Source organism: Pempheris klunzingeri, chromosome 5 (genome assembly GCF_042242105.1).
Source record: "Pempheris klunzingeri isolate RE-2024b chromosome 5, fPemKlu1.hap1, whole genome shotgun sequence".
In the NCBI taxonomy this organism is placed as follows: Eukaryota; Metazoa; Chordata; class Actinopteri; order Acropomatiformes; family Pempheridae; genus Pempheris; species Pempheris klunzingeri.
Window position 1 is genome coordinate 27,122,892 of NC_092016.1, and position 16,608 is coordinate 27,139,499.

Sequence of the window (16,608 nt, forward strand, 5' to 3'; positions counted from 1 at the left end):
TACTTGATGCAGCAGCCCATGCCCTTCCCATCATGTAGTTTTTGTGGAAATTAGATGTAAGGTGATTGTTTAACCCAAGAGCTAAGGATTACACATTCTCTCTCCCACCTGAGCCTGTGTGATCAGGAGAGCAAAGTCAAATATTAATCATAATACTAAATTGATAGTTTAGTATTTTATGAGACTGAATCAGTTAAATTGTTAAATCTTATCAATCTTTATCAAGTTGGTGCCCCAATCGAGGTCCCATTAATATAATTATTAATTATTTTTAATAAAGATTAATTATTTCTGATAGCCAAATTTATTGGTGCCCCAGAGTACTGAGCACAACACCTCCATGCCAGAACTCGAAGACCTACACCACTACTGACCCCAAAGCACAAGACAAGTCGGCTCCAATATACTCAAATCATATAAATAAGCCACAGAAGTTTTGGGATTCTGTTCTGTGGAGCGATGAAACAAAACTGGAACTTTTCAGGTCTATAGATCAGCGGTATGTCTGGAGGAGGAAGACTGAGGCAGACACTGAAAAGAACACCCTGTCTACAGTGAAGCATGGCGGTGGCTCAGTGATGCTCTGAGGCTGCTTTGCTTCTTCTGGTACTGGAAACCTGCAGTAATCAGGTCAATCAAGATGGATTCAATCAGTATCAGGAAATCCAGGAGAAAACATCAGGCTGTCTATGAGGAAGCTGAAGCTTTGGCGTCATTGGACCTTCCAACAGGACAATGAACCAAAGCAAACTGCAAATTCCACCAAGACTTGGCTTCAGAAATAGTCCTGGAAGATACTAGAGTGGCCGTCACAGTCACCTGACTTGAATCAGTATTTGTGCAGAGCTGTGTTTGTGTCCACCAGAAGATTGTAAACCCAGTATTCACCCTCTTTTAGCTCTGTTTTAGTCTCCACCAACACCTGAGAAAAACTTCTGTCTCTTTAGCTGCTAAATGCTCCACCGTGTTTACCAGCTGGTGCTGTTTGCTGCTGAGCATGTCATATACAATGAGTTTTTACAGAGGTTTGCCACTAAAAATACCTGCTGATGGAAACAGGGCCCAGAAGAGCAGAGTGTGAGGGCCAGAAAACCAAAACAACGAGCTAAAACGAGCTCTATTCTATTCTGTATAGTTTCACTTTCACTTACTTTGCACACTTCACCTCACACACTGTGACACTTTTCACAAATTTGTACTTTTCAATCTGTACTTTTTGTTTTAAAAAGGGACAGACTATTTAATTTAATTGTATTTTATTGTGTCTAAGTTTCTGTTCAATTTTGTATTTCAATATTTTGTATTGTTGTGACTTGACCTCTGTACCGCACTCTGGCACAACAATTTCCTCCGGGATAAATAAAGTCATTCTTATTCTTATTCTTAAAAGAAGTTAAGGTCATATTACATACAGTCATTTAATCTATTACACTATAATGCCCAACTTTGCCACCTGCCATTTCTTCTTCTCAGTGTGCCCCTGATGGATGCGCAGTGGATGCGCAGCTAGACCAATATGAAGACCGAAGGTCATCATGTCGTACTATCATGAAACAACACACAAAAAGAGTTTGTGGAGTGGTGCTGTGTTTACATTAACTTACGTTAACCACGTTCTTGTGAGCTTTCAACAGTCATCTGATTCCTTACAAGTCATGTAAACGACAAACCTAGTTTATGTAATCAGGGGAGGGGATTAGAGTTGCTTGATTTCCCCAGCAGTAAGAGGATCACAGTGGAAATGAGTCAGTCGCTTTCATTGTGTAATTTAATCCTCAACAGTTTGTAAGTGTATGTGATAACTGTCTTCTGGTTAAGTAGTATTATGAGTATTGTATGACTAAATACGGGGTACCTATGGAATACTTAACAGGTATTTAACTAGGTTAAAACTCTGGAAGACAATTCTGTGGAATAGGAAAAGCGTACCCTGCTCCACAGCACCTCCCATCTGATGAGCATGGGCCAGCAGCACGCACTTCATATGTGCAGGAAAATTAAGTTGGCAGCTTCCAACGATAGTGTTTGTGATCCCAATGCCATTATACTGTATAATGGCTGTTTTCTTTGCAAACATGTGGACCTGTAAAGCTCTTTCAGATGATAAACTGTGATTTGAGGCTCTAACGTTAGCTAGCCTTAGCTACTTAAACATGAGCTGCAATTAGCTGCAGCCTTTGGCTGATTAGCTAAACTCATGGTATATCTACAGATACAACCTGACAAACCACTGCAATACATTGGGATTTCACAGGAAAACGAATTTAGCAGTTTCAGCCATCCCTGTCATAATTATGATTCCAATGTCTTCTTTCAATCTTTATTTATAGAGCGCCAATTCATAACAGCATTATCTCAAGACTTTCCATAAAGCGCAGGTCTAGACCAAACTCTAATTAGAGAGAGACCCAACGATTCATGAATTCAACATTAAGGATTCAAGAATCCCCACATGAGCAGCATCAGATATTAGATTAGGACACAGTGGAGGAAGAACTCCCCTTTAACAGGAAGAAACCTGGAACAGAACCAGGCTCAGAGGGGGGGGCTTTCTGTCAGGGTCCATGTTGGGTGGAGGTTGGACAGAGAGAGAGAGAGACAACACAAACAGCAACCAACATACTAACAGCGACTATAGCACTGACAGGAGAACCAGGACCAGGATCCACAGGAACCAGAGAGAAAAGCACAGAAAGGCACCGGGGAAGATAGCAAGTTAGTGGCAGACATTCAGCGGACAAGAGACATAATGATGGAGAGGAAGATGCCGTTATAAAAGGTTACAGAAACTAGCCGCAGCCTTGGCTAACGTTACTGTTTGCAAGAGGATATACTATAAGCAACAGTCAACACCGGCAATTATTGCTTGCTTTCATGTACACAACATATGGATGTATTATAAGAGGTTGTATAATACATCCATGACACAACCTAACGACACTGCGACACATTTACATATTACAGGATAGTAGTAGTTAGTAGCTTTGTTAAAATTTTCTCTCTACCTGTGAAACTCATTGCCAATCTTGCGATATTGCTCTTTGCATTTATAGTTAACCTCTATAAAACCCATCGTCCTTTGTTTGGGTTGTTGGGTTGCTCCAATGCTGGAATAGCAACTTTTTCCCAGAAGGGACGTGCAAACTCAGGTTCCTGTGGATCCTGGTCCTGGTTTTCCTGCTGTGGTTCTCTGGCTTCATGAATCACTGCTGTGGAGCGTCGGCCACCAACCCTTTTTACTGATATTAGTCCTGTTATTCGTCATGTATTTCAATGCTACAATATTGCTAATTTATTAGTCGCATTCCTATTGTCAGTGCTATAGTTGCTGTTAGTATATCGGTTGCTGTTTGGTTTCTTCCTGTTAAAAGGGAGTGCTTCCTGCCACTGTTTCCTAATATAATATGTGATGCTGCTCATGTGGGGATTCTTGATTCCTTCATTTTTAATTCCTGAATTGTTGGGTTTCTCTCTTAATTAAAGAGTTTGGTCTAGACCCGCTCAACGCTATATAAATAAAGATTGATTGATCGATTGATTGATTGATTGATTGAAACAACTTTGTGTTCGTAGAACAGCCAATAGGAACACTCTCTCTGAGAGGATCTATGATTGGTCAAAGTGGTCTGTCATGGGCTACATTTTCTAAAGCCTGAAAACAGAGCGACTACTTGAATTACAATATGCTGAAAAGGAGATAACAAATGTTTGGTTAGGTATAAAATCAATTACACAGAAAGTACTTTAATTACCCAGTGTTGAGTACAGACCATAGATACAGAAACACAGAGACCTCTTTGGCAGCTGTTATACGTAACCACTATGCGTCTACGTGTCCGCCATATCTGCCATATTGGGACAGCAAGATCCATTAGTATGTGTATTGAGAGATGCAGACACGTGAGAACCTGAATATGATGTTGGTTATATGTTGCAATTAAATTCAGTTCCTGGTGAACGATCTTATCAGCTTTTTGCCATTTCTTGTCCCCTTTAGGGCCTGCATCCTTTCTGTCCAGGCCTGCCAAGATGTTCATCCACAGCACCAGCAGCCGCATTACATAGATTAAAACGACTGAAGGCAAACTTAATTGAAACTAAAATAACTGAAATTCACTATGTGTGTATAATAAATAGATACTAAACTATACTGAATAAAATGAGAATGACATATAAAACAAAAGTTATGTGTCATCGTTTATCTGTTAGCCTATGTATGTCCCATGTGAATGTAATGAGCACAAGATCAAGAGAACTGAGGTGCTGTCAATGTAGAAAATCAGAGCAATAACAGTAGACACTGGATCCGAGAATAACTGTAATGACAAGATAAGAAAACACTTTCAATATCACAGTCACCCACACTGTTTGTAAAGGGGCAGCTGCAGAGCAAAGGGGCTGTTTTTAGTAAAATAGAAAAGTTCTGATAAAGTCACTAAACATGACCTGCTCAGCACCAAACAGCAGAAAACCACAGTTAGAGACTAGCTAATGACCATTTTTCAGCAACTTGTGCTATAAGGAGAGTGAGTACTGGACTTAGATAACAAAACTCCAAATGAATGCTAATGTCTCTGTTGCTTGTGTATGAAACTGATTGCTAACATGTTTGCCAAAGTTCTTAAACCAAAACTATGACAAAAAGTACTTGGGGGGAGGGGAGCTCGCCAGCAAGCGAACAACATGGAACTGCAACCCTGTGGGCTCACCACCTGCAGGGGCCACTGTGTGGAGAGCCGGGTGAGAGGCCAAGGCAGGGTCCTGGACATGCAGACCCCCGGCATGGTATACTGGCTCTAGGGACATGGAACGTCACCTCTCTGACGAGGAAGGAGCCTGAGCTGGTGCGGGAGGCTGAGCGCTACCAGCTAGATATAGTTGGGCTTGCCTCCATGCACAGTGTCGGCTCTGGAACCAAACTCCTGGAGAGGGCCTGGATCCTTTTCCAGAGTTTCTCAGGGTGAGAGGCGCCAGGTGGGTGTGGGGATACTCACGAGTCCCTGGCTGAGCGCTGCTGTGTTAGGCCAAAGATCTATGATTGACTTTGTGGTCGTGTCATCAGATCTGCGAAGACGAGAGGTGCAGAGCTGTCAACTGATCACCACCTGGTGGTGAGTTGGATCAGATGGCGGGGGAGGTTACTGGTCAGACCTGGTAAACCTAAAAGTGTAGTGAGGGTGTGCTGGGAATGTCTGGGGAGGCTCCTGTCCGGTAGGTAGTCCAGGAAGAGCTTCTCGTTCATCCCAGGGGAGGTTGGGGACATGGAATCCGGTGGTGGATACCAGCAGTGAGGGAGGTCGTCAAGCTGAAGAAGGAAGCTTTTCGGGCCTGGCTGGCTCGGGGGTCTCCTGAAGCAGCAGATCGGTATCGGGGGGCCAGAAAGTTTGCAGCTTCAGTGGTTGCTGAGGCAAAAACCCGGATGTGGGAGGAGTTCGGGGAATTTCGGGTGGCCTCAAGGAAGTTCTGGCAAACCATTTGGTGACTCGGGAAGGGAAAGCAGTGCTTGGCCCAGGCTGTATTCAGAGAAGGGTCAGGGAGAACTGCTGACCCAGACTGGGGATACCGTCGGGCGGTGGAAAGAGCACTTCGAGGAACTCCTGAACCTGATCAACACATCCTCTGTGGAGGAGGCAGATTCTGAAGACTCAGGGGAAGCCTCGTCCATATCCCTGGCAGAGGTCGCCAAGGTAGTTAAGAAGCTGGTGGTCGACCTGAGATGCTGAAGGCTCTGGACATTGTTGGGCTGACGTGGCTGACACGCCTCTTCAGTGTCGCGTGGAGGTCAGGGACAGTACCTGTGGATTGTCAGACCGGGATGGTGGTCCCCATTATCAAAAAAGGGGACCAGAGGGTGTGCTCCAATTATCGGGGTATCACACTACTCAGCCTGCCCAGGAAAGTCTACTCCAGGGTGCTGGAAAAGAGGCTCCGCCCGATTGTCGAACCTTAGATTCAAGAAGAACAATGCGGAGTCCGCCCAAAGCCTCATCTATGGTCATGAGCTCTGGGTAATGACCGAAAGAATGAGATTGTGGATGCAAGCACCAGTCAGCGGGGCAGACCCAGAACCCACTGGAGGGATTACATCTCTCGGCTAGCCTGGGAACGCCTCGAGATCCCCCAGGGGGAGCTGGAAAGAGTTGCTTGGGAGAAGGGCATCTGGAGTACCCTGCTTGACCTGCTGCCACCGCAACCCGACCTCGGATAAGTGGAAATAATGGATGGATGGATGGATACATAATATTGAACATAACGCCAAACCATGGATAAACTGCCACATCATGAAGAAATGAAAGCTTTGCCAAATACCGATGTTGAAGTTATACTATTGATGTAGTAGAAGAATATATAAAAAGAAAAGAAAACATACAAAATTATATTATAAAAGAAACATACATGAGTCACAGCCCTGTGTAATAACTCCAGTGTTTGTACCATTTTCTTCACAATCAGCTGTGGGAAGGTGGCAGAAATACAACTGTATAATAGTTTATTAATTTATTAATTATATTCATAGCTGTATGTATTCATGCAACTTTTATTTTGAAGGCGAGGTGGCTGTGTTTACAGCTCTTGACTTCCCTGTTGGATAATGGAACAAGCTGATGATGATGCTATGGTTGAATTGCATTGTGTGTCTTCATTCTTTTCATTCAACCTACAGATGAGAGAGATGCCCCCTTACATTTAATGACAGTCCCTCTAGTGCCTCCCTCTGGATAAGCTTCACATCTTCTTCCACTGGTCCCTCTGTCTCAGCTTTGGTCCTGTGTTCCTGCTTCATTATGTGTGTGATACAGAGTGTTGGTGGCTCTTCCTAAGTAAATGAATGTAGAGGAAAAATGCAGCTGCTTTATTAGTTTCAGATACAGTGAGATGACACAATTCCAATTTCAGGGAAGCACCTGCTGCTCTGTGTGCACCATGTGGACATCTGGTCCATTCACCAAACGAGGACAGTTTATTGTCCTGGTTTGGTCTGTTTTACATCTCAATGGAGATCTCTCTTGTGCTGTTACTGTATGATAAGACTAGGTAATACTGTGTCCATTTTATATTTGATAACCTTCTCAATTTTAAGGACAGTGAATTATTGACTTATAAAGATGAAATTAGGCCATAAAATGACATATGGTTTGAAGGTTATTCAGGTGACTCAAAACAAGTTTGAGATGTTGGCACCACTGTCTCTCAAGCGTGATATCAGTGCTGATATACTGATTTTAATTGTTTTAACTGCTGTTAGAGGCCAGTAGAGACACTCTCCCTCCCTCTATCTTATCGAGTGTGTATGTATGTGCATTCAAACTTTCTTCCTCTGATAGATAAAAATTACTAACAGATCAGCTTGACAGTTAAACACACTCTTACAATCACACACACACACGCACTATAGACACACACACAAATGATGTAACCGCTCCACCTCCCCCTGTCTGAAACAACAGTCCACCAGAGAACCCAGAACCAGGGAATAAAGGTGGATATTAACTTAAAGATACAACAATCCTTACAATAAAGGAGGGCTTCCCCTCCTCCAGTCCAGTCCTCAACACTGAATTGGTCTGAGGGTCTGAAGGGCCTGAGTCCTGTCTGCTGTCAGAGTGACAGAGCAGCACTGTCACACACAGCAGGATCAAGTGCCCTTCTTGTCTGGCATGAAGGGGGTGTTGAGTGTTTAGGGTAAATACAGCACATGTGCATTTTGCACATCCTGTTTAGAACACATTTGAAATCCACACTCCAATAATTAATACTGTCGCATCCTTCTTTTTGTTATAAACCCTATAATATACTTCATTGAAGAGAGAATTTTAAAATGTCTTTGATAGACTTTCCTCATCTGCTGCACTAATCCATCCTCACACTGTCACCACCAGCTTCACCAGCTGAGAGGGAAGTCTGTGGATGACAGATACTGGTGAGAATCAACTCTAAATCTCAGAGAGACAGAGTAGACTGTCAGATATTTCTAATATCTCAATATCTATATCATTTCAAGCCTTTGCGTGTTCCTATGTTGCAACCATAAATCAATGTATATCCATGATCCTGTAGTTAAAATGATCCTCTGAATGAATGTTTTCATTCCATAATTCAGTGAACATAACCTACTTTAATATCCTCAGAAGACACAGCTGGCAGGTGTGCAGGTATAAAATCCTGGAGCATGTTGTCTGTAAATGACCAGGCCTGCTGTCCTTCTGAAGGGAAATATGAGAGTGATGTAAACTCCAGCAGTCCCATCAACCTTCCACAGTCCTAATAATGAGTTTCACATAGTTCTCTCCGTACAGTATGTATATACAGAAATATATGATGTGCCTTTATCTGCTGTGATTGAATAAAAGTCAGGCCCTCCTCTTTCCCTGGGACATTACAGCCTGGTCTCAGTCAGTGTCTGTCTGAAACTCTGAAAGTGTGGGAACCACAGGTAGGCATGTTTTGCTATCTGTTCATGGAAAGTACACAAAAGAAACAGGCCTCTAGATATTGGTGTGTTCCAGCTATGTGTTTGGAGATGTGCACTATAACATTATGTAAGGCAGTGGAACCATGAGCAGAGAGGCGGGGCAGTGGCTAGGCGCGCTGCTAGTGGCATCATAGGAACCGCCGAGCTAGGAGGGAGTGCATGCTGGCTGAATGCTGACTGCTTGGCTGCGTGAGTTTTTCGGAGGCACCAAGGCTGCAGTTAACGTGAACGGATTGGGGGCCTGCCGGGATTTCAGGCTGCGAAGGAGGAGCGTTTGGGCCCGTGCAAGCTTATTTTGAGGTGTGCATGTAATTGTATGTCTGTAATACACTTTGCGGATTTATTGGTTGGATTACTGAGTACTGTTTGTTTGAATGTTTTAGGGGGAGTTGGAGACCTTTGGTGTCAAAGTTCATGAACATTGACCTCAACACAACGTTTGTACAAATTTACGTCATCCTCATTGATTTTGGGCAGGGGTGGATAGTGATGCATTACAAGTAACACACATGAGTAAAAGTACGTTTTTTCTAAGGAAAGAATACTTTTCATGTTCCTCTTTTAACTGTACTTCTGCTCTTTATATTGTTGAACCAGTAATGTAGATTTCACTCTGCTGCACTTGCCGTTTATACTTTCGGTACAACTAGTCTGCTCTGAATGCATCAATCAATCAATCTTTATTTATATAGCGCCAATTCATAACAGCTGCCCCCCCGAACCCAAACTGGAAGGAGGTTCCACAGGAGAGGAGCCTGATAGCTGAAAGCTCTGGCTCCATCACTACTTTAGAGGACTTTAGGAACCACCAGTAGGCCTGCAGTCTGGGAGCACAGTGCTCTAGTGGGGTAGTACGGTACTATGAGTTCTTTAAGATATGATGGAGCCTGAACATTAAGAACCTTGTAGGTGAGGAGAAGGATTTTAAACTCTATTCTAGATTTTACTGGAAGCCAATGAAGAGAAGCCAGTACAGGAGAAACATGGTCTCTTCTCTTAGTTCTCATCAGAACACGAGCAGCAGCGTTCTGGACCAGCTGGAGAGTCTTTAAGGACTTGTTGGGGCAGCCTGATAATAATGAGTTACAATAGTCCAACCTAGAAGTGACAAATGTGTGGACTCATTTTTCTGAATCATCTATAGACAGGATGGACCTGATTTTAGTAATATTATGTAGATGGAAAAAGGCAGTCCTGGAAATCTGTTTAATGTGGGAGTTAAAGGACAAATCTTGATCAAAGAAAATGAGAATGTTAGTTTTGTAAGTGTTGTACTTCACTATACAGTGAATAGCACATGGTGAAACCGCATGTTTCTTTGTCTGTAAAACTATTAGACTCCTTTCCCCAATATCCCCCAGTTTCACAGATAGGTGTGAAATCAACCCCGCACCCAGCTCCACTGTCACCATTGGCCGTAAGGGACACATGATTTTACGACCGCAGGCCAACAAAACCAGTTCACCCCCACTGAACTTTCTCTTTTCTGCTCCCTCTTTTCCGGACGTCTCTCCTGAAGAGGAGAGACCAGCTCTCCTGATATCTCCTGAAGAGGAGAGAAGCTCAATTCAGCTAAGCTCTGCCTCAGTGTGGTCTGTCCAGAACAGCCACCTCCTTCATGGTAGCGACACAAGGACCTGCCTGAAGTAAGCAGATCAGCGCCAGCAGGCACGACCCAGAGTCTGCCAGCTGATAACCAGAACCAACAACAGGAGCACACCAGCAAGTTAGCACAGAGCTGCTAACTAACAGGAACAAAGGAGCGACCGGATTCCTCCAGCCTGCAACCACACAGCAATGGACAAGAACCACACCTTTCCTCCAGCAACAGGCTGAGAAAGCAGCATCCTCAAGGACACTTCTTCTACCCCTTTAAGGACTGGTAACAAACTCTAACTGGGCATAATTAGCATAGCATTACTGCATACATGGTTTACCCCTGTTAATGTATTGACTTGCTTTAATGTTCATTGAGTTTGATCATTGTGATGTGTTGTAGTTACTGTGCAGCCATTAAGTTTAGTTGATGTTAGCTTGGTCACACAGACACAGGGTCTACAAACTAACCATCCTGTCTTAACCTGCACCTTTATCTCTCTCACACACACAGTCTGCAACAGGCCACTGAGGGACAAAGCTAAGCTAACAGCACTTAGCTTCCTTTGTCTCCTTTGCCCCACACCCCAGGGGGTCTGGCCATCACCATTTGGGCTCTCCCCCCACCTTTGTGGGCCCATCCCACATTCCTCAGCCTTATCACACACACACACACACACACACACACACACACACACACACACACACACACACACACTCTTATTATGTGTTAGTTTAGTCATAGAGACTTAGTTAGATTGTTTGATTGATTTTGTTTCTGTAACAGCAGATGTCTTTAATACCTACTCTGCTTCAGCTGTACTTACAACCAAAGTACAAGTCCTTCACCTTAATGAGTAACAAATGATGTCCCTGAATTTTGCTCTGTTTTAATAAATGTTTTAATACCTGCTGTCTCCTTTAATGTTGTACAAGGGTGAACACTGCCAACCTCTACACTGTCAAGAACTCCAAAATCCTTCAGCTAGCTATCAATGTGGTAATTTTGGTAGTAATTATTAAATTAATTCCAAATTGATAGTTTAGTACTTTTATGAGACTAAATCAATTAGAACGGCTGTCTTTTCCTCGTTTTTCGAGGTGGTGCTTCAATCGAGGTGGACTTTATTCAAAGTTCATTTATTTTAATAATTATTAATTATCTTTGATAATTATTAATTATTTCTGATGCCCAAATTGAACATTACCACTTGTCAAAGCACAACATAAGTGAAGGTACGTTATGTACATTGCGTAACTTAAGTTACATTACATATTTGATGTAATTTAGTAGGTTACAAAAGCTCAGTCTTGACTTTTGGTTTCACATGGGACACACACAGGGCTCTCCTGGCTGATACTGATGCACAGGGAATTAATTGATTGCACACATTTCAGACATCATATTCAAGGTGTCTTCACTTGGCAGGTGCAACATTCTGGGGGGGAGGGGGGGAGGACATTAAAAGAATTTCAGGAGAGGAGAGGGAGATAAAGCAAAGGTGACAGGGGAGGCAAAAAGAGAAAGAGAAAAAAGACCTACAGGTTCCAGGCAGCTGGTGTAATTACAGAGCGGCAAGCACACAGAGGTTCTGAAGGGAAAGAAAAAACTAAAAGTTGCAGAAGTTGTAGTGCTGGTCTCCACCTCTTCCCTGCCTCTGTTCAGCCCTCAGCACCTGTCTGCCAGCTGGACAACCTGCCCTGGGAAGGTTCCCACTTCACTGCACTTCTGGAAGTTTACTCCCATCATTCTCAGAGGCCTTAAGTGATCCCCTTGCTCACTCTGTATACTTCAAGTTTAGTTTATTTTGTTTATTCTGGATTAGTATGTATTCTTTTTTGGATGTAATAGCTATAAACTACAAATAGCAGTTGCCAGAATCTTTACTTTGATTGATCAGCCAATGGAAGTAAATACTTCAATTCATCTTGCAATTCCAAGAACTCGACTTGTCACTAAAGGTGAATGGGCCTTTGCTGTTCGGGCCCTTCAACTCTGGAACTTCCTGCCTCAGACAGGCAAACTCAGTATCCTCTTTTGAATCTCTTCTTGAGACTCAGCTTTTTTTTTAACTGTTGTTGTCTGTTGTGCTTTTATGTGTATGTGTATATGAATATAGGCATATATACATATATATATTGTGTGTATATACTCTGTGGCCCAGAAGAAGAAGAGCCAGTGTATCAGGCTTTGGGCACACACACAGCACTTATTGTTGGTTCCTCTCTGTTAGAAAGGAACACAGGACATGAGCTTAAGTAAGCAAAAAAATTAGTAGTAGGTAAACATATTTTTTGTTTTGTAGGACACAGTGTGCACATGCGGTCTGTAGCAGACCTAAGCAGTAGTCGGATAATAGAATGTACAAAGGTAGAGTGTACCCAGTTGTCATGTTGTTCCCCTAAACGGGAGAAGGATGAAGAGTCAGCACGCAGCGTGGATACACAGAGTTACCAAGACTAGTGTGTCTTGTTGTGCATCTAAATGAGATGTTTAATACATTTAACACCAGATTCCCAGTAGAAATATGAATGTAACACAGTCTTAAATGCCAGGCAAGGAGGTGAGTGATCTCTACGGCAGGACCACGAGCTCTCCAGCAGCTGCCATAAACATTTTCTGAGTTAGAGCCAGAAACTTTCACCGACATATCGACAAAACATGTATCTTACTCTCATATAAACCATGGGTATCATGAGGAAAACCATTACTGGTGTTCGGTCCTAAATGTACAGTACTTAACACCTGAACAGTAACAGGAGAAGTATGAGGAGTCTTCACTCGTCTACATTAGGTGAGGAAGAGGAGTGCGATCCTCCCACTGGAGGTTTTACCAGCAGCTCAACAAACAGCTGGCCCTATCAGACTACAATCTGCATCTGCATTCTTCTTTCTATCACCAGCTGCAGTCTTAACGATGATAGTTACTTATACATCAAGTTACACGTGTTGAATATAGAATACCAAACTAGAACAAGAATGAAATTAGCTTTTCAAATGTTATACTCTTAACTGAAAAATAACCACTCACGTCTGTCGCATACTTCATACAGTATCTAAGTGATGACAACACCAGTGAAAGTTGTGGTTATTTTAGTAGAAAATGGCCTTAAGTTTCCAGAGATGGTTTGTGTTTGTGGGACACAGCGGAGGGCATCATTACCACTGCTGCCTCACCTCATAGAAGAAGACAGTCACAGAGCTGCTTGTAGCCTGGAGGTGAAAGGATGTCTGGGAAAGTCTGCAGCAGGAAGTGGACAGGGGTCATTCTCCTCTGGACTGTCATGAGGCCAAGTATCTATGTAAAAAACTATAAATAAGAAAACAATAGGGCAATGGTGCTGGATAAATATGGAATGATTCATGCCTTGGCTTATATTTGATAATGATGATGTAGATGATGTAAACTGTAGAAAGGACTTGTGTCTGGTTGTTTTGGTGTACTGAACTCTGTAGCGCCTCCCAGAGGGGAGAAGTTGGAACAGGTTGTGTCTGACTCCTTCACCGATAGCTGGTATGCTGTTGTAGGTCCTCTGGGTCTCAGGTGATCTCACGTGATCCACTGTATCCTATAAAACAGGGATGGGCTGCTGCAGGTGGAGCTGCTACTGCCCCCGTTAACCTTCTGTGAGTAGATGAAAATCAAAGAACAAATCACTTCTGACGTGTTAAGACAGCAGCAGACAGCCAGAGGGCGAAGCTCAGACAAAGGAACTGTTACTTGGAAGAGCTGGGAGAGCACTGTGACCAGTCAGACACCTGAGGCCAGCGTGCTGATGCTCTGAAACCTTTGTGCTGCCGCTTTCATATTTTGTACGACATCATGTGTGAGCTAAGAAGAAGTTCAAACTTTGCCTCTTGGGATGCAGTGCTTCATGTGGCTCTGAAGACGTCAGTCTGTCAGTCTGTCCACCACTTTACGCTTTAGGTTCAGACTCAGGGAAATAAGAATTCGTCCAATACTTAACGACCAAATACCTCAGAACCAAAGACACCAGTGACACTTAGGACCTCTTCTACTTTTTAACATAAACGTACCTGTCCTTTGAAACCTTGTGTCTGTGTGCTAAAACACAGCTCTTTTCATTAGCACATTCTAAAACCTATTTTTACTGGTCTGTATGTATTTTTTTCCTTCAGTCTGGAACAAGGCCGGGTAATCCAGCTGCAGAGGACAGGAAATGTACATATGAATATGTGTGGCTACTAGTCCAACTCATGGTCCAATAGAGCCCATGTACAGTGTATATCCAGTACCAGGCACCCTCTGTGATAATGGCATGAGCTGATGCAGTGTAATGCGGATCAGACCAGACTGTGGAGGTAAGAAAGACCTGAACCTGAACACAAATCTTTCCACACCAGTTGATCAACATTACCCAGAGCTCTCCAGCTGAGCCATGCCATAAAACTAGTACACCTGCTCAGCTTTTAAACATGATCCCAAGAGCAATGAAAGACATTTCATTAACACTTTTCATGTTTTATTATTGATCCATTCGTGTCTTTCCCATTCTTAATCCTTCTAGGCAACATCCCATCATTCATTCCCTTTTTTCCTTCTTCCTAATCAAACTGGCGTCTGTGATCATCCATGCTAAAACACTGTGAGGGGACCCAGACCTGGAACAATGGCAGCTCTGTTCTCTGTTAAAAGGCCTACAAACACTGGCTGGATTGTGCCTCACACAACTCCTGCTAATTGGAATCATCTTTAACAACAGACAACTGCACTGTATGAGACGCAAACAAAATGACCCTAAAATAAAATAAAAGTACAAGGAATAAATGACATGATAATATTATAGCGAGGTTGAGTCACGTTATTTGGTCATATTATTTCTGTTTCTGCCACAAAGATAACACTAATGTAAGCTACAACCTCTTTTCCAATATTAGATAGATAGATAGATAGATAGATAGATAGATAGATAGATAGATAGATAGATAGATACATAGATAGATAGATAGATAGATAGATAGATAGATAGATAGATAGATAGATAGATAGATACATAGATAGATACATAGATAGATACATAGATAGATAGATAGATAGATAGATAGACGCCTTGACAGTGACAGTTCATGAGGAGGAGTCATTGCTGTATACTGTAAAGTGGACGCCATGAGGGATGTTCAACAAAAGGTGTCTGCATGTGGCTTTAATGGGCATTTTTATTTTACACAACACATCAGGTGTAATTCATGGACAAGTGGATCAGAGGGTGAATATCTACTATCACACACACATTGCCTCTCCCTCCTCTCCCTCTCCCTCCTCTCCCTCCTCTCCCCCTGCCTCCTCTCCCTCTCCCTCCTCTCCCTCTCCCTCTTCTCCCTCCTCTCCCTCTGCCTCCTCTCCCTCTACCTCTTCTGCCTCCTCTCCCTCTGCCTCCCCTGCCTCTGCCTCTGCCTCATCCTTTCCAGTGAACGGAGTTCAAAACCAGCATAGTGCGATTACTGAGACCCACCGGCAGAGGTCACCCTCACACCGGAAAGCAGAGCAGGTAGTGACGTGTGACACGTCACTACGTTTCTGCAAATTTGGTCACAGCGGCTCGTTGGTCTAGGGGTATGATTCTCGCTTTGGGTGCGAGAGGTCCCGGGTTCAAATCCCGGACGAGCCCTCTGGTTCTTTTTCTTTTGGCCCTTTAGGCTGAGTAACTCTGTCCTCTATTAAAAGAAATCATGTAACATTACTCTTCTCTCAGGCTTTTGGTGTGTGTGGCTTAATTTAAAATTCCTGAACCCTGCTCTAAAGTATTTTTACTGTTGTGAGTTGCTCCATCTCAGATACACTCCACTGTTCCTCCCCCTCAGGACTAACTGCAGCCATAAACATGAAAATACTCCCCCACATTAACCCTTTCATGCATGAATTATGATAACCTCAGTCAAGTGTTTTTATTCATCTTTAGGCATGAAAACCAAGGTTTGAACTTATATTATTAGAAAGATATATTTACATGTCCACTCATGTGGACAGAATGCATTTTTGTAGAAATCAATCAATCTTTATTTATAGAGCACCAATTCATACCAGTGTTATCTCAAGACTCTTTCCATGAAGAGCAGGTCTAGACCAAAAAATTAAATTTAAAGAAATACAAAATAATATAATGTATGCATGCATAACCAAAACACCATTGAGGAATTCACCCTCTTGTATAGATTCCCAAGTCTCTCGCTCACAATCCATCGACTGTCAGCCACAGTGAGGTGCACTGCCCCAGCACTGATGGCTGGCTTCATGGAATTCCTTGTAATTCCTCCACTATCTTGTAGGCCTGTCAATTACGCTCTGCTCCTGCTCCGCTCTACAAACTATAAAGATGTACAACAACTTCAAGTTCCATTTTAAACACATAAACAATAAACATATTTTCCAGATCATATTGTAGTTGAAATATAGCCAGTGATGCATGATGTACACTTCAGTGGACATGTGATTAATCATAATTTCCTCCCAATCTAAAATCAATACTTGGAAAATTTTGCAATTGCATGACTCCTTAGATGTTACTTGATGTCCCCA

At 42.9% G+C, this 16,608-nt stretch overlaps 1 non-coding gene across 1 annotated transcript; it reads left to right on the forward strand.

Moving 5' to 3' along the window:
* Positions 1-15,628: 15,628 nt before the first annotated feature.
* Positions 15,629-15,700, forward strand: trnap-ugg (transfer RNA proline (anticodon UGG)). The gene has a single exon. It is a non-coding gene; the product is annotated as a tRNA-Pro (tRNA).
* Positions 15,701-16,608: the final 908 nt, after the last annotated feature.